This window comes from Hyaena hyaena, unplaced genomic scaffold, assembly GCF_003009895.1.
Source record: "Hyaena hyaena isolate Hyena2069 unplaced genomic scaffold, ASM300989v1 scaffold_226, whole genome shotgun sequence".
NCBI classification, from domain to species: Eukaryota; Metazoa; Chordata; class Mammalia; order Carnivora; family Hyaenidae; genus Hyaena; species Hyaena hyaena.
The window spans coordinates 1,357,443-1,378,505 of record NW_024080858.1 but is presented as its reverse complement, the minus strand read 5'-3'; the positions used below and the strand labels follow the sequence as shown (position 1 = coordinate 1,378,505).

At 36.9% G+C, this 21,063-nt stretch overlaps 1 long non-coding RNA gene across 1 annotated transcript; it reads right to left on the bottom strand.

Moving 5' to 3' along the window:
* Positions 1-2,059: 2,059 nt before the first annotated feature.
* LOC120239112 lies at positions 2,060-20,719 on the bottom strand. The gene is made up of 2 exons (XR_005530370.1): positions 20,606-20,719; positions 2,060-2,291 (listed from the first exon to the last, which is right to left on the bottom strand). It is a non-coding gene; the product is annotated as an uncharacterized LOC120239112 (long non-coding RNA).
* Positions 20,720-21,063: the final 344 nt, after the last annotated feature.

The window sequence follows — 21,063 nt, the reverse complement described above, 5'->3', positions numbered from 1 at the left end:
TTTCAATGAGCTCTGTTCTAATTTCAACTTAATTTCTATCCTTAAAATTGTGAATCACTCTGAAATGTTTACTAACTTTTCATTTCCTGATTAATATTGGTACTCACCAGGCCTGTGGTGAATGTCCTAGTTATTTGTTTCTTCTGAACCCATTTAGTTTTGTCCAGAGGGCAGCGTGGTAGCGTAGGGCTAGCAGGTGGGAGAATGCAGGTTATGAATCTAACTGAGAGCACAGCATAGAGGGAGCCAATGGGCTATGGCAATTCCCAGGAAATTTCGATCTTACAGGACAAATGCCCTCCCAGTTTTACAAGAGTACAACAGTTCGGTTTATATGGAAGAGAAGAAGCTGGCATCACTAGCATTAGAAAGTTCTTCCCTCAACCCTGCAAAACAAATAGACAAGACATCAGAAATAATATTTATTAAGAATTGTTTGGAATAGCTGGGCTTTCTCGAGAATCCACTGGGTTAGTTGTTGTCACCCTAGGCTTTACCAGAGTGGCAGACAACCAACTCGTTATGGACCACTCCGCAAACAGTGGTGTGCAGCTACTGACCTGAAGTACTTTTACCTGTTTTGTATCATAGGATCCAAAAGGCTCCAAACTCCAGCATCAGATCAAACATCTTCTCTTATATTAACAATTAGCCAGATAGATGTATTACCTCGGGGGGGGGGGAGGGGTAAGGGGAGAAGAAATCAAGTACAAACACTGTATTTCCTCCTATCTCACCGTAGTGTGCTGAAAAATATAAAGCAATATGGTTGCATTATAATAAACTAGGACTAGCTTCAAAAGACAACCGGCCTTGCTAGAAAATTTCTGTATGAAAGAAGATTCTGGATCAAGTCTTTCAAAACCAGTGTCATAATTTCTTTTAGATGCCCCCAACGTGTAACTGGCCTACTACTAGGATCTCTAAGAAATGAGTTAGCACAGTCTTCGTTTTGGCAATGCAGATGGGATATTGACAAAGACATTGGCTTTTGAGAAAAGGAAGGAATGAGGCCCTCCCACTCTGATTAATAGGAGTCTGTTACTTAGAGATTCATTCAGCCATCTAGAGGTATATTTTACAACTATTTTATTTTGAAGAGTTTACCATAAAGTTATATTTCAATAGGTGTTCCGTTGACATCTTACTGAAAAAAATCATACCTACAGTAAACCAAGATATCAGCTAATGCGTCATCTACAACTTCCCGCTGGAGTTGCACTTCTCCGGGAAATTTCACCCAGGAGGCCAAAGCTCTCTTACAGCATTTAGAACCCAATGACAAACAAACAAACAAACAAACAAACCCCTTTAAGATCTTTTACTGTTCTTTCTGAAGGGGTGTAGGGTTGACTTGGTAGAATGCAAAAAGGGTCAAGCTGTAAGATGGCCCAACTGTTGTCATTCTTCCCTGGGTATTACATCCCATCGTCCCCTGTCTCCCACCTGAACCAGCCAATATTCTAAGATTTTTCTGGTTTCTTTTTCTACTGGTTGAGGATTTTCCTCCTTTCACACTAAATTTAAGTGACTATGGCTGTCACTGTTGTCTCCTGGTGGGTGGAAACTACCAGAGATGAATCTCAGTACCAATTTTTACATGAGGGTAGATCTGCAGTGCCCAAGTCATGACCAGGCCATGAGTGACCACCAGATCAGAGAGGACATCCTCGTCTCCCATCACCCTTCATGGAAAGGGGGTTAACAACAAGCAGGGAAACACTTGGAGTCTGTCTTTAAATCTCCTTCCTTGTAACAGACCGAAGGCTGCCTCCCCGAAGTTCATTCTCACTACCAAGTGATGAAAAAGAGGACACCATTTATTGCTAAGTCAGCTATACAATTATGTCATGTTCACTACTGATTCCCACAGACTCCCCTCCATTCCTGTTAGTTGGTCTGAGAGGCTCTCATCCTTTCTTTTCCACAGAGTGATATGTCTGTCAGCATTCCACCCACATTACCCAAATCATCAAAAGGTGTGAAGGAAATTCACATGATGATAAATCAGTTTGCCACAGTTTCATGGATGTTGAAAAAAATACACCATTCTCTTGACTTGGAAACAAAGGACTTTATTACTCACAGCAATAGTAGTAGCCAAAGAATCAATGTTGCTCTTATTTTCCAAGCCCCAAGTCCCACAGGGTGGCTCGAAGAAGGCCAGGTGATTCAGGCTTCGGGTTGTGTCAGAGGGAGGAATCTGTGACTAGGGAGTATGTGCTCTGGAGGAAGACACTATCTCTGTCATCCAAGGCTGTTCTCCTTTCAAACATCTTTAGAAAGACAATCTGTAGCAAAGGAGGCAGTATTTCTGCTTGGAAGATGTGCAGAAATGCGAGACAGTCATGGAAATTGTTCTCCAAGACAAATTGATCAGGAAGGATTGTTGGAACAGTTTGTGATACTTTGAAAACATAAACCAGTTCCTACTCTAATAACTACAGGCCATACATGAGGCCTGACATTACTTGACCTTGGCAGTGTCTCAGACATCATCTTTCTAAATTCCAGCACACTGACCTGCTTGCAGGTCTTGGACAAAGTGCTCTCCTATCTTGACATTGCCGATGCTGGATTGATTGGTACATGGCTCCCTCTTTCCCTTCATTTAGGTCTCTATTCAAACATGTATTGCTATCTGTCAAAGTCAATGTTTATTAGCTTATTTCTTTTAAAAATTTTTAAAATATTTTTTTGAGAGGGAGAGAAACACAGTGTGGGGGGGAGGAGGGGCAGAGAGAGAGAGAGGGAGACACAGATCTAAAGCAGGCTCCAGGCCCTGAGCTGTCAGCACAGAGACTGACTGGGGCTTGAACTCAAAACTCACAAGATCATGACCTGAGCCGAGGTTGGATGCTTAACTGACTGAGCCACTCAGGCGCCCCTATTAGCTTATTTCTTTATTATCATCCACTCTTTTGGATTATTACCTCTCTGAAGCTAGAGGTTTTGCTAATTTGTCCCCTGTCCTTAAATTAGAGTCTGCCTGTCACTTGATAGTCCCTCAGTTACTATTTGTTAAGTGAAATATGATGATGTCATTCATTTCTTTCTCCCTCAAAAGAACTACTCATCTGCTTACTATTCACAAGCCAACATATAGAGAACTGGGCCCTAACACAGCCCTGAATGTATACAGTTATGAAGATTGATTCTTTGTGGAAAATGATACTTTCAATTTCCCATAGTGTGTGTTTATTTCTGCAGATAGCCAGTAGACAATGAAGTTTCGCGTACATGTCTGGACTGCTGCAGTCACACCCTACTCTGTCTCCCAAATTTCCTTCTTGCTCTCCTACGACATACTCTCCCTACAGAGTAATAACATTGCAATAAACTTCAGATCATATCACATCACTCATTCAAAACCTCCAATGCATCCCATCACATTTAGAATAATAGCTAAAGGCTTAATTATGGCCTTGTGGGCCATGTCCTAGTACCTAGCTGTCAGGAAAGGCAGAGTTCAAGGTTGGCGAAACAGCAGGAGACTTAGGAGAAGTCCTAGAAATAAAGGGTGGCTCGCAGAATCTAAACATAAACTCTCCAAATCCCTGGGTAACTGCAACTGCGCTTGGGAAATAGCAGGCAAAAATAAAGGAGGATTCTTGCTGGGAAGGACAAACTACAGTGGTGAATCTGTGAGCTCGCTGTTCTTTCAGACTTCAAGACAAGGAGACTACTAGTCATGAAAGGAGACATTTCACGATGATTAAAGGATCAATAGATTATGCAGATATTACAATTACACTACAGAGTTTCAAAATATATGAAACAGAAACTCACAGGGATAAAGGCAGAAGTAGGCAAATCCACATTTATAATTGGAAATTCTAACATCCTTCTCTTAGTGGTTGATAGAACAACTGTATAAAAAACTGGTAAAGATATAGATCAAAATGACTGTGTCAACCACCTTAACCAAGCTGGCAGTGACAGAACATTATGCCTAATAACTGAAGACCATAGTATTTTTTCAAATGACGTGGAACATTCACCAAGTTAGATCACATCCTAGGCAATAGAATAGTTCCAAGTTTATTAAGAGAGAGAAATTTTCAGAGAATGTTCTCTGATTTCAGAGAAATTAAATTAGAAAGGAATAGGGGTACGTGGGTGGCTCAGTTGGTAAGCATCCGACTTCAGCTCAGGTTATGATCTCGTGGTTCACGAGTTCAAGACCTGTGTCAGGCTCCGTGCTGACATCTTGGGGCCTGGAGCCTGCTGTGGACCCTGTGTCTCCCTCCCTCTCTCTGTCCCCCCACTGATTGAACTCTGTCTGTCTCTCTCTCAAAAATAAACATTTAAAAAAATTTTATAAAAGAAAAGAATAATAAAATAATACCTAGAAAGACCCACAATATTTTATAAATGGACACACTTCTAGATAATTCATCGAGTCAATGAAAATATCACCAAGTCAACCAAAAAGTATCTTAAATAAAATGAAACGTAACATATCAAAGTCAGAGGGATGAAGCTAAAATGGTGCTTGGATGAACTACATAATTATAAATGCTGATATTAGAAACTTTCAGTGCTCCTCTTCTGCCACAGTTTTAGGACAAAGCCTGAAATCCACAAAGCAGTGCATTAAGTGTAACCTGGCTCTGTCTCCCATGTTCTGACCTCATCCTCTACATCTTCCGACAGAGTCCTTATGGGTACTTCTTTAAAAAAAATTTTTTTTAATGCTTATTTATTTTTGAGAGAGAGACAGAGAGAGACAGAGAGCACATGAGCAGGGGAGGAGCAGAGAGGGAGGGAGACACTGAATCCGAAGCAGGCTCCAGGCTCTGAGCTGTCAACACAGAGCCCAGCATGGGGCTCAAACTCATGAACAATGAGATCACGACCTGAGCCAAAGTCAGACACCCAATCAACTGAGCCACCCCCCCTTTATTTAAAATTTTAATGTTTATTTATTATAAAATTTGTTTAATGTTTATGTATATTCTTATAGGAACTTTTCAACTCCGCACCTTCATGGCATGCCTTGTAGCAATCCCTCTACACAGAAAGCCCTCTTGACTCTTTTTTTCTTGAACTTTTCTTATAAAATTCAGCTCAGGCAATGCTTAATCCATGACCAGTCAGGCCGAAGTAAGTGTCTTTCATTCCTTTATTTTTTGCTTCAGTATTACTGCAGAGAAAAATTTATGTTTTCTTTAGCATTGCTGGGGAGAGATGAGCAAGCGTCACTTCATCAGGGAAATTAGTCTTCCTGAAAGTATTTTGATGTGTCCTCACCACCCTAACTCACTCATCTTTTGCTAGGCGCCTAGTTAGCATGACAAGGTGGCCGAATGGTTAAGGCGATGGACTGCTAGGCACCTAGTTGTCTTTTTTCTCTTTACCTTTAGGCTTATATTAATTTTTTTGAGGTCAGAAAGGATTACACATTGTAGTCTTATCCTATTTGTATCTCCCATTTTATTCTTCATCAGCGAAAATTGTGTTTATGAGGTCTGCATAGCTTCTCAAACATTTTGGACTCTCCTCCAGGAATTCATGCATTGGGCCCAAATCTGTTTTTTTCTCTGAAGTTTTTTGGACTCTGATCTCCTAAAACTGTAGCTACCAGGTCTAACTCCCTCTATATTTTCACTTAGTGGCTATCAAAGGCTCCACGATGACTTTCTTGCTTTTTTCAGGGATTTTAACATTTTCTTTTTGATACTCAGACAGGTTTTTCTTATGGGTCAGATTTAGTCCAGAAGTTTCTTTCTGTTGGTTTTGAGTTCTAATTTTCAGGAGATATAAACAGTATCAAGAGAAACTTAGCTTACTTCACAAGTTCACGAATATGGACCCCAAGCAGACCAACACTTGGCAACCCTGAAACTAACATTGGCTAAATATTCGTTCATTCAACATTTGCTCGGGGGGAGGAGGGTAATAAATTAATTTTATGTTAATTAAAATGTTCATGTCTTTATATTCAAAATTAGATATTATGTCTATAAGCTATTAAAAATTTTTTTAATTTAGAAATAATAAACCAAAAGAAAAGTTACAAGAAAAAGAATCACATACAGAATGCCTCAGGGTATATTTCTTAAGAATAGGATAGGGCACCTGGATGGCTCAGTCGGTTGGGCGGCTGACTTCGTCTCAGGTCATGATCTCATAGCTCATGAGTTCAAGCCTCGCATCGGGCTCTGTGCTGACAGCTCAGAGCCTGGACCCTGCTTCAGATTCTGTGTCTCTCTCACACTCTGTCTCTCAAACATAAATAAACATTAAAAAAACTTTTTAAAATAATAACAATATTTATTTATATAACCACATACATTTATCTACTTTAACACCTTTAAATTTTGTTGAATCCCTCTTTAGTATTCCAAATGTGTCAATTGACCTAATAATGTCCTATATAACATCATTTTTCCTTCAGTACAGGATTCAGTCTAGGATCCAGTATGACATTAGTTATCACATTTCTTTAACTTCTTTTGATCTGGAAGATTCCCTCAGCTTCTCTTTGCCTTTTAATGACATTGACATTTTTGAAGAAAAATCCTCCATTTTAAAAAAATAGAATATTCCTCTTTTTTTAAGTTTATTTTTTTATTTTGAGAGAGAGAAAGAATGGGGAAGGGCAGGGAGAGGAGGAGGGAGAGAATTCCAAGAAGGCTTTGTGCTATAAGGGCAAATCTCAGTGCAGGGCTTGATCTCACAAACTGAGATTATGACCTGAGCCAAAATCAAGAGTTAGATGATTAATTGACTGAGCCACCCAGCCACCCTGTAGAATGCTCCTCATTTTTGATTTGTCTAATGTGTCTTCATGGTTAGACTGAGTTATGTGTATGTAGCATTCCCTGGAATATTACACAGAAGAAGCTACAGCCTTCTCAGAACATCATGCCCTCCTGCCTCTTACTGTTGTTGGTAACGTTGATCACATGGTCAGGCGTGTTCTGGTCTCTCCACTGTATTGATATTACTTTTTTCCTTGTCTTTTTTTTTGCAGGGGGTTTCTATATAATTTTTTTTTAATTTATGTAATGCAACTTAAAATTCCTTTCTACTGCATCTGGACTTTTATTCATAACTAGAAATCCCTCTTACTCAGATTAGAGAATTTACCTCCTTTCTCGTCTAGCTGTATTTTTGTCATGTTTACTTGGAGTTCTCTGATTGATTGGGGGTTATTCTTGTCTATGATGCAAGAAATTGGGTCTAATTTTATTTTTCCCCAAATGGCTATGTAGTTATTCCAATATATTTATTAAAAATAAACCAATTTTTGCCTCAGTAATTAGAGAGCCCCCTTTATCATACACTGGATTTCTCTGCACAATCATTTCTGGATTTTCTATCTATTCTATTGGTTATCTTTCATAAATCAATATCATACTATTTTAGTTACAAGTGCTTTGTAATATGTTCTATTATCTTGTAGGCCTCCCTCTTCCTTTCAGTGTATCTAGCTAGGCTTCCATATTTATTATGTCACATGAACCTAAATACAAATTTATCTAACTTTGTTTAAAAAAAAAGACCATTGGTATTTTTATTAGGATCATATCAAATTTACATGCCAATAAAGAACTGGTGTCTTAACATTGAGATGTCCAGTCCTAGAACAAGGAATGCTTTTCATATCTTTAAGAATATTTTGTTTTCAGAGGTGCCTGGGTGGCTCAGTCAGTTGAGCGTCTGATTCACTCAAGCCATGATCTCATGGTTTGTGAGTTCAAGCCCCACATCGGGCTCTGTGCTGACAGTTAGCTCAGAGCCTGGAGCCTGTTTCAGATTCTTTGTCTCCTTTTCTCTCTGCCCCACCCCACTCACAATCTGTCTCTCTCTTTTAAAAATAAGTAAACATTAAACAGTTTTTTAAAAGAATATTTTGCTTCCAGTGGTATTTTATGGTTTTCTCTAGGATTAGAATATTTCTTGTTAAATTTATTTCTAAGCATATTTGCCCATTGTTGCTGTTTATATCATACATAGAGTTTTCCTAGCCATTAATAATATAACATTTTAAGATTCTAGAAATTGTATTTTATTTAAGTTTCTTCATTAATTACTACAGGAAGCTATGCTTTGCATAGATACAATTACAAAGTTTAGTTCCAAATACCACAAATGTTTGTTTTTCCTTAGCTTTCATGTCTGTAAAATCTTCTCATTCACCTGCAGTTTTCATGCTTCAATTTGCATTTTCAATGTTCTGAAATAAAGTTTCTCAGGATTTATATTAAGCAACTTAAAATTTAACTGATTATCTCAATAATAAAATAAATCGGCTCTCCATAGGGCCTTGTATTACTTGTTTCTGGATTTTAGCAAACTGCCCCTGGCACTCCCTGCCAACTCGTGAATCACAGCCAAAATGAAACACTCAGATAAGTTGGTATGGGCAAAGAATGTTTTTATTTTTACCAAGAGCAGGACCCAGTTACTGTTTATCAGTTATGTACAAAGTGTTCTGCAGAAACCCGAGTTTTCTGGCATCATATTTCTGATTTATTCCAGTGATTAATATAGCTCAGTGCCCCACACAGATTGCCTGATTTGCCTGTTTTTAAAAATCTGGCTCATTTTATAATTTTATTTCGGTATGTTTTCACTATAGAATAATACTCTATTTCTAATTCCCCATTTATTTGATGACTTATAGCAAATAGCTTAAAACTGTCAAGTAAAGGAGTTTGAGGTAGAAAGTGCAGGCTCATTCAGCTGACAGGGATGTATCACGGGCTCCCCATGAAAACCATTTCATCATTCCTAGGTGAACTTAAAGGAATGATTTCACCTCTTTGATTCTGTTTCCGACTCAGTAAAATAAAGGAGTTGACTTGAAAATGACCAATTTCAGTCATAAAATGATATACTTCTAATTACGATGAAATAGTAAGAATGTCTCCCCTTTTTTGTAGCAAAAAGGACATAACGATATAGCCATTAATAAACTGATCAAATCAATCCAATAAGAATGGATTAATTGACCATGTTTCATAATCTATTAAAATTTGTAAGGCACATCCAACAAATGAATTACTATAGTGTGCAAGAAAGAATGACCACCTCTACTGCTCTGCCTTTCACACACACACACATGCACACACACTAGTGAGCTGACCAACAAAATAAGATCAAACAAACCTATTTCAGATGACATGCAGGAAATATATTTTTTCTCAGAATGAGCATGAATTCCAATCATATGTAATTTGCAATTCAATAAAGGAAATCTACTTCTTATTATTAAACAAGTCTGTTTATAAGAATGATGTTGTTTAAAAGAATGACATAGATAAAGGATCTTTGTCGATATATATGAACTTCTTCTGTAATATGCATTTATTTCTGAGGAGATTCTTTAAATAATTAGCATCATGCACAATTAATAACTATTGTGAACCTCAAAGGTGTGAGACACCCTGGCTGTAGCATTCAAACAAATATTTTAGCACACTAGCCAGGTCATATTTTCCACAGACAAAACTAAAAGAATAATCAGCCTTTCCCAAAACACAGTGTCCTGTCACAGGAAAGAATCATCCCTGATCACTATCTGATCTTATTTCAGAACACCAGGCATTGCAGATTACCGGAGAGATAGTTTATTTTTTCCCATAAGTCCTATTGCCCAAATTTAAAACCCAAATTGGATTATTAGAACATCACAGCAAAATCCTGTTGCTGTATACTTTGAAAGGAAAAACAACAGAAATAGAAAAGGCAGCCACAGGGAAGGCTCTTAATTGTCTTCTCCATTAATTATTGATTTGTTTAGGTCCTCAGAAATACAAAATAATGTTAGGGTACAATTATAGCCCCAAAAGTTAGCTATAAAAGGGGCGCCTGGGTGACTCAGTCAGCCAACTTCGGCTCAGGTCTGATCTCATGGCTTGTGGATTTGAGCCCTGCGTCCGGCTTTGTGCTGACAGTGCGGAGCCTGCTTCTGATTCTCTGTCTCCCTCTCTCTCTCTCTGCCCTTCCCCTGCTCATGCTCTCTCTCTCTCAAATATAAACATTTAAAAAAAAGTAAAAAAAACAAAAACATTAACTATTAAACTTAAGAAAAGTTTTTACTTTTGCTAACTTGAGCTGTCAGAAAACACATTCACTGGTGTCTAAATGTGGGCGGGTTGTACCACTAACATGAAAATCAGCCTTTTCTTTACTGCATTTAGTTTCAACCATAACACTGTCTCATCTGAAGAAGAATGATTACTGGCCACCAAGTATTTAAATATGCAATGCACAAAAAGGATATCTGCACATATCTGGAGATATAGCATAATATCAATGAAATATGCAGATATATGAATGAATGAGTCTTTATCCGGACATTTGGGGGTGTTCATCATAGCTCCTTGTAGCACAAGAGGCTTCCAAAACCTTCTGTCTGAAATGGAAGCTTTCTTAGGTTCAACTAAGGATGGTGTGGGATTTCCATTTGAGTTCCATTTTAATGACATTCTTGTGTCTCAAAAGTCCTAAAACAGGAAACTTTTCTGGGAAGGAAAGTATTTGACTGGGAGAATTTGTCTTTTGCTGTCACAATCTTCAGCTACCATTCAGTTAAATGTTGTTTGGAATAATATGGCCTTAATGCCCCTATCTCCTGCTGAATTGCTCAGACGGGGAGGAGATTAGAGTGGAGAGAGGTGCCGGTATTATCTGTGCGAGTGCTCCAGGGGTCACGCTGCACTAACAAGGCCGCCCCAGTCAGGGTGACAGAACCCAGCTGCTGACTTGCGCAGGGGCCCGTCGTCAGAAGGTTCCACTTTACCGCGGGGCTGTGTCTCCAGAGATCGAGTATTCGAACTCGGTTTCTTTCCACCCCTGAAAAAGTGACTAGCTCATCATTTTTGTCCTCAATTTTTTGGAAGGACCGACATGTGAAACCACTTACCTGTTTAACCCTCTGAACTTGAAAAAAACATGAAATGCCACTTAAAATACCTAAAGCCAGGTTCTGCCTTCCCCGACTTCTACTAGTGGTGCCCTAATGAGTCATTTGTCAAGAAGGTAAATATCAGATATGTATTTTCAATATCCACACATTCTCACCATGAGATTTGAAGTGACTGTATTTTACAAATGGCTTCTTTTTTATTTATCCTGTGAAAAGTCACACTCTGCAGACAGAGCACTGGCTGCATTTGTATTTAATCTTCAAGAATTATCTTGGTACTTAAAAAAAATTTTTTTAAGGAAATATTTCCTTTTCTTTCATCAGGGAGTCTTTATTCATGGTAATTACTTCTCTTTCTCTTCCTCCTCATCCTCCTCCTTTTTTTTAAGGTGGAAAGAAAATTCCCAGCTTTGTTTGGCACAGGGCTGCTTCTGGAAGCCTAACACTGAGCCAGAGTAGCTCTCCTCGGTTTTCTTCCTTGTTTTGGGGAGGGGGTATCAATCAGCCTTTAGGTCACCGGAACTCAGAAACTGGATGCTAATTTAGCCGGTAGAGGGAGATAGCGCTATCTCACAACTTTTCCAGGCACAACCAAAGGGCATAAAAAAATTTAATAAGACCTTGATTCTTACTATACTACAGATAGTACATTTTTGTCTATTATTTTTCCTATAAAATAAAGAAGTAAACGAAACCATTCCTGCCCTTTGAGGACACAATAAGTCTGGAGAAGATTATTGGTTTTCAAAGTAGCTTTGGAAGAGTGAATCATTTTTGAAAGACAAATAGTTTTTATAATTATGTTCATTAGACTACCATAGCTTTAAAAATGTTTTGGAACAAATTTATATTTATACAGGGCCAATAGTGTGTGTGTGTGGTAAGGAGCATTCATTTGGGGCTTAGCTCAGAGAACTCAGATTTGAATAGTCGTTCTGTGTTTGGAATTCAAATGGTCTTGCCATGTTAATGCATGATACAGATTTCTCCTCAGCAGCAAATGCGCTTGGGGGGGGGAGGGGAGAGGCAAGGAAAGCATTTTGGGGCCCTATTTTTTCATTTATTAGCATTTGTAATTATAGTTAAGTGCTTCCAAAATAAGGTCTCAATGTATGAAAGGTCTTGCATTTATATGATGCTTTTAACTTCTCAAAGTATTTTTATATGTACCATCTCATTTTAAAGTAGATGTGACACAGCTCCAATCTATCAAGGAAGTGACCCTTTAAACTCAAGAACACTCTGGAATTTTTTTTTTTTTTTTTTTTTTTTGCTATACTTATCTTAGCCACCATTGTAAAACTCAATGAAAGTCATGGTGATACTAACACTTTCATAATCCATACAAAAATTATCTGAGAAGATTTGCAAAAAGCCATTATTTCTTAACATCCAGAAAGCTTTTACATTTTTATTTCAATGAATTTGAAGTTATCTGTTGTTTGTGTTAAGAGTAATACTGTCAAGAATTTTATTATGGCCACCAGTGTTGAGAATTCTGTAGAAATAACAAGTTTTGTGAGTGTATCCAGGCTTCTCCATAAAATTATAGGAGGTTTGAGATGCCATTTTTAAAAGATATTTTTTTAAATATAAAAAGTTATATTAAATAAGTTAATAAATAAATGCGCTCTTCGGTGGTGTCTTATGAAAAGTTTGTATTCAAACACTGTTTCTGATGGGTTCAACCGCAGTAGCTAGGAGACTGACTATGGCCATCCTGGGTCTCATCCATCCTCTGGAGTAACAAGGGCATTTTGTGAAAGGCCAGCAGAGATATTAACTCTGTCAAAGTTGTTGATTCAATCCTGAATAACTAGTTGAATGCGTGTGAATGAGCGAGCATGCATGAAGTAAGGACACTTGAGAAATGAGGCTACTGGATACAGTCAGTAAACATCAATTGCTTCAGCTTGGCTAAAATTTCCTGGGGAAATATATTTTCCCCCAACTTGAGCCAACTTGCAGATAAAAAGCATTATTATCGTCTCCTAAATTAGTGGGAATCTGGGTTGTTTCCCTGATCGTTCATTCCAAAGGCTGTCATTCAATTCCTGATCGGCTTCTTTTTCTAAGTCTGTCACCCTTATAAATGACATACAAACAAACCTTGTTGGTGAGACTTTGTGTAGTCTCAGACAAATTCATGTTCCTTTTTTTTCTAATTTAAGAAAGAAAACTGGAGCAATTTGAGTTAGTTGGAAATTAGTTTAATATTGAGTTAGTGACCTTTACCACACATTGCATCTCTATCATAGTATAAAAGAGGAAATATTCTAACAGCTATTGCTTTTTACGTTTTACCTCTATTTGGACATTCTTCTTCATTGAGCTTAAGAAAATAACAGATTGTGGAAGAAAAGTGAAGGAGTATCTCATGTAAGTAAATATTCATCTTAGAAAAATAGAATTTTTTTATATTTACACTTTTCTTGTTAATGGTGCTTTAGTGTCAAGATTGAAGTATTTTAAGTTAGCAAATTATATTTACTTATTATTTTAAATGTTAAAGTCAGCCATAATCATACCCTGCATGTCTCTATAAGTATCTACCTCATAGGGCTTTTATAAGGATTTAATAGAACACATAAAAATAATCAAGTTACATGCAAAAGTTCTCAATTACTATTACTATGGTTATTTTATTAAACACATTCAAGGCATCTTTAGGCTTTACCACAAACTGAGAGATAAACACAAAATAGAAAAATACTGTTCTGTCCCAATTACACAGACACTCGTTGAAATTCGCAAATTATTTGGTAGTCTTTTACTTTAATAAAGGTTATAAACTTCAAGATAATTATATGCAGATACTTTTGAGATATTACATTGCCCTTTTCACATATTTAAGTTTCCAAATCCCTATAAATCTGAAGTAGTTATTTATATTTTACTGAGCCAAGAAAATTGAGGCAAATAGGGAGGAAATTAGTTGTTTATTTCACAAATAGGTTAGTCGCAGAATGCAGTAAATATAAAATCTCCCAAATTCAGGTCTCTGTTCCCTTCCACAGCTTATTCAGTATCCACTTTCTTAGTCTTAGAGCTTCACAACATTAATTATTATTATAAGATTGAGTTCTTATATCTTGCTAAGTATTTACAAGGTGGTGTTTTAAATGGGAAGCCAGATACCTGAGTTTATACATTTATTTTTCCCTCTAATTCACTGAGAAGTATTAATTGAGCAGTTACTATAGCTCAGGCACTATACAAGGTACAGAGAACAAAACAGACAAAAATATCTATTGTCCTAGAGCTTACCTTTTTGGGTTGGAGGAAAGGGAGGAACAGGGACAATAAACAGCATTAAGTAAAACGTGTAATATGTTAGAAGGTGCTGAGTAGAAAAATAAAACAGGTAAGAAGAATAAGGGCTGCTAAGGTGGTAGAATAAATGCAGTATTATAGAGAGTGGCCAAGCAAGATGTCGCCAGGATGGGGCCATCTGAGGCAAGATAAAGGTGAGGGGGGAGCCTTGGGGAGAGCTGGTGGAAGAAAGTGTTAGACTAAGGAAGCACAAGTGACCTGAGGTGTGAGCATCCAGGCTGTGTTTAGAACCAGGTGACCCACGTACAAGTAGGAGCAAAATAAAAAGCTCCTAAGAACAAAGAGAAGGAAACAATCAGCAAAACTAAAAGGCAATCGACGGAATGAGAGAAGATATTTGCAAATGACACATCATATAAAGGGTTAGTATCCAAAAGATACTAACTTTTTAAAGAACTTATCAAACTCAACACCCAAAAAACAAATAACCCAGTGAAGAAATGGGCAAAAGACGTGAACAGATACTTCTCCAAAGAAGACATCCAGATGGCCAACTGACATGAAAAAATGCTCCACATTACTCATCATCTGGGAAATACAAATCAAAATCACATTGAGATACCACTTCACACCTGTCAGAATGGCCAACATTAACAACTCAGGCAACAACGGATGTTGGTGAGGATGCAGAGAAAGAGGATCTCTTTTGTACTGCTGGTGGGAATGCAAGCTGGTGCAGCCACTCTGGAAAACAGTATGGAGGTTCCTCAAAAAAACTAAAAATAGAACTACCCTACGACCCAGGGATTGCTGGGTGTTTACCCAAAGGATACAGGTATGGTGTTTCAAAGGGACACATGCACCCCAATGTTTATAGCAGCATTGTTGACAATAGCCAAAGTATGGAAAGAGCCCAAATGCCCATTGATGGATGAATGGATAAAGAAGATGTGGTATATGTATGCAGTGGAGTATTACTTGGCAATCAAAAAGAATGAAATCTTGCAATTTGCAACTACATGGATGGAACTAGAGAGTATTATGCAAAGCGAAATTAGTCAGTCAGAGAAGGACAAATATCATATGACTTCACTCATATGAGGATTTTAAGACACCGAACAGATGGCCATAATGGAAGGAAAGAAAAATAATATAGAAACAGGGAGGGGGACAAAATATAAGAGACTCTTAGATATGGAGAACAAACAGAGGGTTACTGGAGAGGTTGTGGTAGGGGGAATGGGCTAAATGGGTGAGGTGCATCAAGGAATCTACTCCTGAAATCATTGTTGCACCATGTGCTAACTAACTTGGATGTAAATTACAAAAACAAATAAATTACTAGATTAAAAAATAAGCAGATAAAACATAGCAGAGTCAACCCACATGCTTTTACTCAAAGTGAGGTAGGAAGTTACTGCAGGGTGAAGAGCAGAAAAATGCCCTGGTTTCCTGTGAGTTGTAACACCATGATTGGCTGAGATGAGAATAGATTTAGAGAGGCCAGAGCAGAAACAGTTTCAGGTGATGGAAGATGGGGACTTAGAGCAGTGCAAGAATGGTCAGCAGTGGGCATAAGAAGTAACTGGAGACTGAATAAATTTTGAAAATATAAATTCATGGCAGAGAACACGGGCTGTCCTCCTATATCTCTTCTCTCCTTCCTGGGCATAAGAATGCCCCTCTAGAACCTACATTTCCAAGCTTGCAGCAGAGTGTCCATAAGACAAGTTTCTCCCCAGTGGGATGTTTTTTGTTTGTTTGTCTTTATTTTTCTAATGTTTATTTATTTTTGAGAGAGATTGAGCGAGCATGCATGAGCCGGGGAGGGGCAGGGGATATGAAGTGCTCTCTGTGCTGACAGCAGAGAGCCTCATGTGAGGCTCAAACTCATGAACAGTGAGATCATGACTTGAGCTGAAGTCTGAGGCTTAACTGACTGAGCCACCCAGGGACACTACTCAGCAAAAGGATCTAAAGTGGAAGTGTTATGTCAGCTCCTAGCCATCTAGCCATCTTCCTAAAGATGGCTGCCTTGCATTGGTTTTCCTTCATTCCTTCTGGAAATGGCAATGACTGGACCATTTTAGAATGTGTTGAGGAAGGCAGAACTGCCACTACCTTGGAGATGTGAATGGCTACTTTAATGAACTCTTACCAACAAAGAACTAACTTCAGAGGTGTTAAGCCTCTACTTTGTGGTCTCCTTATTAGAACAGCTCAGCTTCTTTCCTGATAGGAGTTCAAAGGATTTGCAGATGGATCAGAAGTGAATGTGGGAGAATGAAAAGAGTCAATAATAACCACAAATACTAGGGCCTGAGCTCAGGCAGAAAGAAATTGTCATTTACTGAGATGTAGGAAACTATGGGAAGGAAAAACAGTTTGGGCAAGGAGATCAAAAATATTATTTGGGCCTGTGCATTGAAGACGTCTGTTAAGCATACCTTTTAAAAATAATTTTTCACTAGACTAATTCATGCATTTAAAAAAACTAAACTCTCTAAGTGCACTAAGTACTGTACAAAACTAAAAAGAGATATTCTTTATTCTCAAGGGGTTCACGGTTTAATGGAAGTCATTTAATGGGCAGAATGTCAGATTAAAATTACTCCCCACAATAGGAATTTCTAGAGAGAAACTCATTCAAGTTTTAATGGCAGTGCTTTTATTACTTAACCCACTTCATATGAATCATTCTGCTAGAATTCCTTTATGATTGTAGTGATCTTAAAATACAAGTATTTGTCAAACATATGCAAATGGCATCCTGCATCTCTTTTCTGCACAAGCTGATTTTAAATGACCAGACGATCTTACTTTTGTATAACTGAATTTAAAAGTGTCTTTTTAGTAAAATTTTGAATAGTTTTGGTTTAATCCAAAGTGATATTGCTGTTGCTACATTTCCTATCTTTGTCTTCTCTATAACTGACCCCACCCAATTAATAACAAAGTCAAGGCCGGATGTCAAGAGGGAACACAGGGGCAGCTAAGGAAAATGTTTGTGACCCTTTTAGAATCACCTCCTTTTATGTCTATCAATCTTGTTTCAGGTACATGCCTTGCATTCTTCCACTGAACAGGGTTCTCTCAAAGTCCAAGACTACCACTCAGGCCTGCTCCTTCATCCTGTGAATCTTGTTTTGATGTGAGACATGACCGCTGCTCAGTAAATACTTGTTGGTTGAATAATTAAGTCTGTAAATAATTTTCCTGACCTGGCCATCGTTTTGTGGAAAAATTTCTCATGTTGGGTTAAAGCAAATAAATAAATACATTAATGAACACAAAGTCAGCACATACAGAAAGTAACCTAATTTTTCTAATGTACACAATATTTAGGTTAAAACATAATGGCATAAAATAAAATTAGATGAGTCTGAGATTATTATTTACTTGGTTATTAGTGTCATGACGGCCAGGGTGACTATCAGAAACTGAAAGCTACTATACTGTATATTATAGCAACACTCAATGTACCATTTGAACTATTTTAGTGTTCCAACTTTCTACTGACATCTTTTGTGCTAGAGAGTTTTTACAAAATGTGGTACCCATTGCATCTTGGGCACTTTTCCCCTGAGCCTTGCCCCAGAGGTATTTTTCACTGTGTCACGGGCTGGAAATAGAGTTGTTTTGAACCAGAAATCTGCCTGGTCTGGAAGCATGGTATGATTAAACTTGTGTCCTTTTAGCCAGGAAGAATTTAATAGCCTCAGTGCAGTGGTTCTCAATGGAAAGAACATAATGCCAGAATTTCACTCTGTTCTTCGTTGCCCCCATTCATACGTTTCATGGGATTTTAGTTGTTGATGTTGTTGTTTTTAACCCAAGAAGGAGATAAATTTATTATTTCCCACAGGGAGATCATGGTTAAAGTTTCTCTGTCTTACTCCAAATCCAGCTGGTTGAACTCAGTGATGTGGGTCACAAACATTTTCTGTCCTTTTATACCTATTTGTCTAAGGACCTTAATATGATATATTGTCATGTTCCATGAACTGATGTTGGGTGTTGGCCATATCTATGTATTAATGAAAATATATTTTATACTTACACTTTCCTGGAAACTTTGCTTCTTTGCTTTATTAATACTTATAAAAGTTTACTCAGTCTAGCAGTAATATTCTAAGCAATTTAAAAATTAGAATACATTTTACACTTAAACAAATATTGTAATGGAAGAAAATAAACTTCATGTCTGTGAAGAGTATTTTGCTAATGTTTTCCAAAAATTTCTATCAATAAGCCAATAAGCCATGCACCACCACCACCAGAGACAAAATACAAGACAAGGTTGATGTGGGAAACTGTATAAACATGTATGTATATATATAAATATACATTAAATAATATAATAAATATAAAAATATACATTTTTAACTATAAGAACAAATTTTCATAATGACCTTAAGTCATAGTGTATTCAAAATAAGAGCATGAACAAATAACTAAGAGTTCAGTAAAAGAATGGAAGCATATATCAATATTCATATGGAATTATAAAAGGTTGTCTAAGTAAATGAAGGGATTGGAGATGGGTGGGACTACAGGGGGGTGTTTTGAATTTCACAAATGGAAGTTGATTTGAAAGAGTCCGTTCCTTGTGAATGAGCCCCAAACAGAAAATAATTATGAGGGTTAAAGACTGTTACATAAAATTCCATAATTTCCCTATACTTGGATAGTATGGATTAGTGTTTCTAAATATGATTGTGCTTCAAGAATATTAGGATACATTTTTTTAAATATGCATTCCAGTTTCTACCCCCACACCCTGGCCCAAGAAATTCTTATTCAGTGCATCAAAGAAAGTATTTAGTTTGACCTTCCTAAGTGCTTCTCATATATGGATGGGGTTGGAAATACTGAACTGGAGATATTTTCCAGAACTTGTATCTTTTTGTGTTTCCCCAGCACTGTTTCTTCTTTTTTAACATTTTACAATATGCCTTATATAGTAATTGTTTTCCCATACTTTATCTCCCCTTGCTTATGTGTTCTCTGAGAATAGAGCTGGATATTTCTAATTGTATTATCCCATATAGTACCTAGTATAATTTTTAGTAAAGAATAGGTATTTAACAAATAAGTGAATTGAATTCCTATCATCATTCATCTTAGTGCATCTTGGTATTTCCTCTTCACTTATCACTTGACCCCAATCCTTGATTCCCATATTCAGTTACTTTTCCAAGACATCAAACCAGAATAAAGTTGAGTTGTAAAGTGTGTTGTTTGCCAAACCACTACTTGGAGAAATGCTCCAGAAGAAACAACAGAACCTCATTTGGAGATGCTTTAATATCATGGTAATTGATCTGTATTGTTTTCTGACTAAAAATAATTGGGTAGGGAAAATGTGAATATACTTATGGAAACAGAGTACTTGAAAATGAGTCTTGGAAAATGCAGGGTGTGTGTCACTAAGAGAGGTTGCTTTTTTTTTTAAATATAACAAATACAACATTAACAACAACAAACAAAAATGATTTAACAAAAAATAATTTTTGTTTTTGTTTGTTGTTAAACAACACAAAATCTGTTTCTGTTTTATAACACATTTTGTGGACAAAAGTGTTCTAACAAATTTTTATTATCTGTATCACTCTCATCTAAAAGTAGTAAAGGAATATTAGAATACCAAAATTATTGACAAAATATTTTCACTTTGGAGATCACTGAAGTATAACTCTTTCCATTTTTGTGAGTTATTTTTTACACCTCTTATTTACAAAAACAAGGAAAATTACAAATAGATAAAAATATCTCATTTTTAACATGTTACCTACCTTACCCATTACATGTTTAAAGGGTCTTCATACTAAATAAAACAAAATTTTACTAGCATCTTTGGGGGAAATGTAAAATGTAATGGAATTACAGTTTTAATTTGTTTGCATAATTGTGCATCTCTGCTAAAATTTAAAAAAATATGCAAAAAATTAAGAATGCCAAATCGGAAGTATTTTCAACACATAAATACCTGAAATTGTATTGCCACATTACCATAGTCTGCCTTAATTTTACAAAACATTAAGGTAGACTAACCATAAGAATGATTCATGTAAACATTGCCTTTTTTTTTTTTTTTCATTTTAAAACATAATATAAAACCTAAGGGGGTGGGGAGGAAAGTGGTCATTTTAAACATGCTTACTCCAGCTCAAGTCTGGTTTAGGAAATGTAGCATTTCTTTGATTTTTAATTGTTCTTGTATTATTTGTGAATGTGACCACATGACTATAGTTTATGCTATTATGTTGTCAGGCTTCTGATAATGGGAAGGAATGTTTGTTTAGACTGTGTAGCTCTTCACTTTAATTCACTCTGGCTCCAGTGTGACATGTTAAAACTGCTATCAATGGAAAATCCAAATTTCCCAGAAAGACTTAAAACAACAGCAACCCCTGTGAACCAAAATTATCTCCTATTGAGGCTAATTACCTTAGTACACTTAGGAAAGTACTGCCGTAGGAAATCTGTCGCCCGGAGTCTCTCCTCTTCTGTAAAGTGCTTTTAGTTGATACGAAGTCATATATTTGCTGATTACTCTCTTGTAGCTTTTAGTACTGGTATAGGTGTGAAGAGCAACGAAAGGCTGAAGGGACATATTGCGTCATAAATAAATGTATGATGTAAACATGTTCTTAGAGATTGGGCCCATTAGGATGTGAGCTTTAAGTGAAAAAAGAATTGGAAAGCTCAAAATATTAGGGGACAAAATAGAACTCACTAAGTAAGAAATTTGCTAACACTGAAAAGTTACATACAGCAAATAACTTACATAAGAGTTGGTAAATAGGTTGTGTTTGCTTATGTGTTCCTACTGTTTTGAACATACTCTTGCCATTACCTTTAAAAAGGCCAATTCTATACACACAATTGCATGTACAAGATGGTGG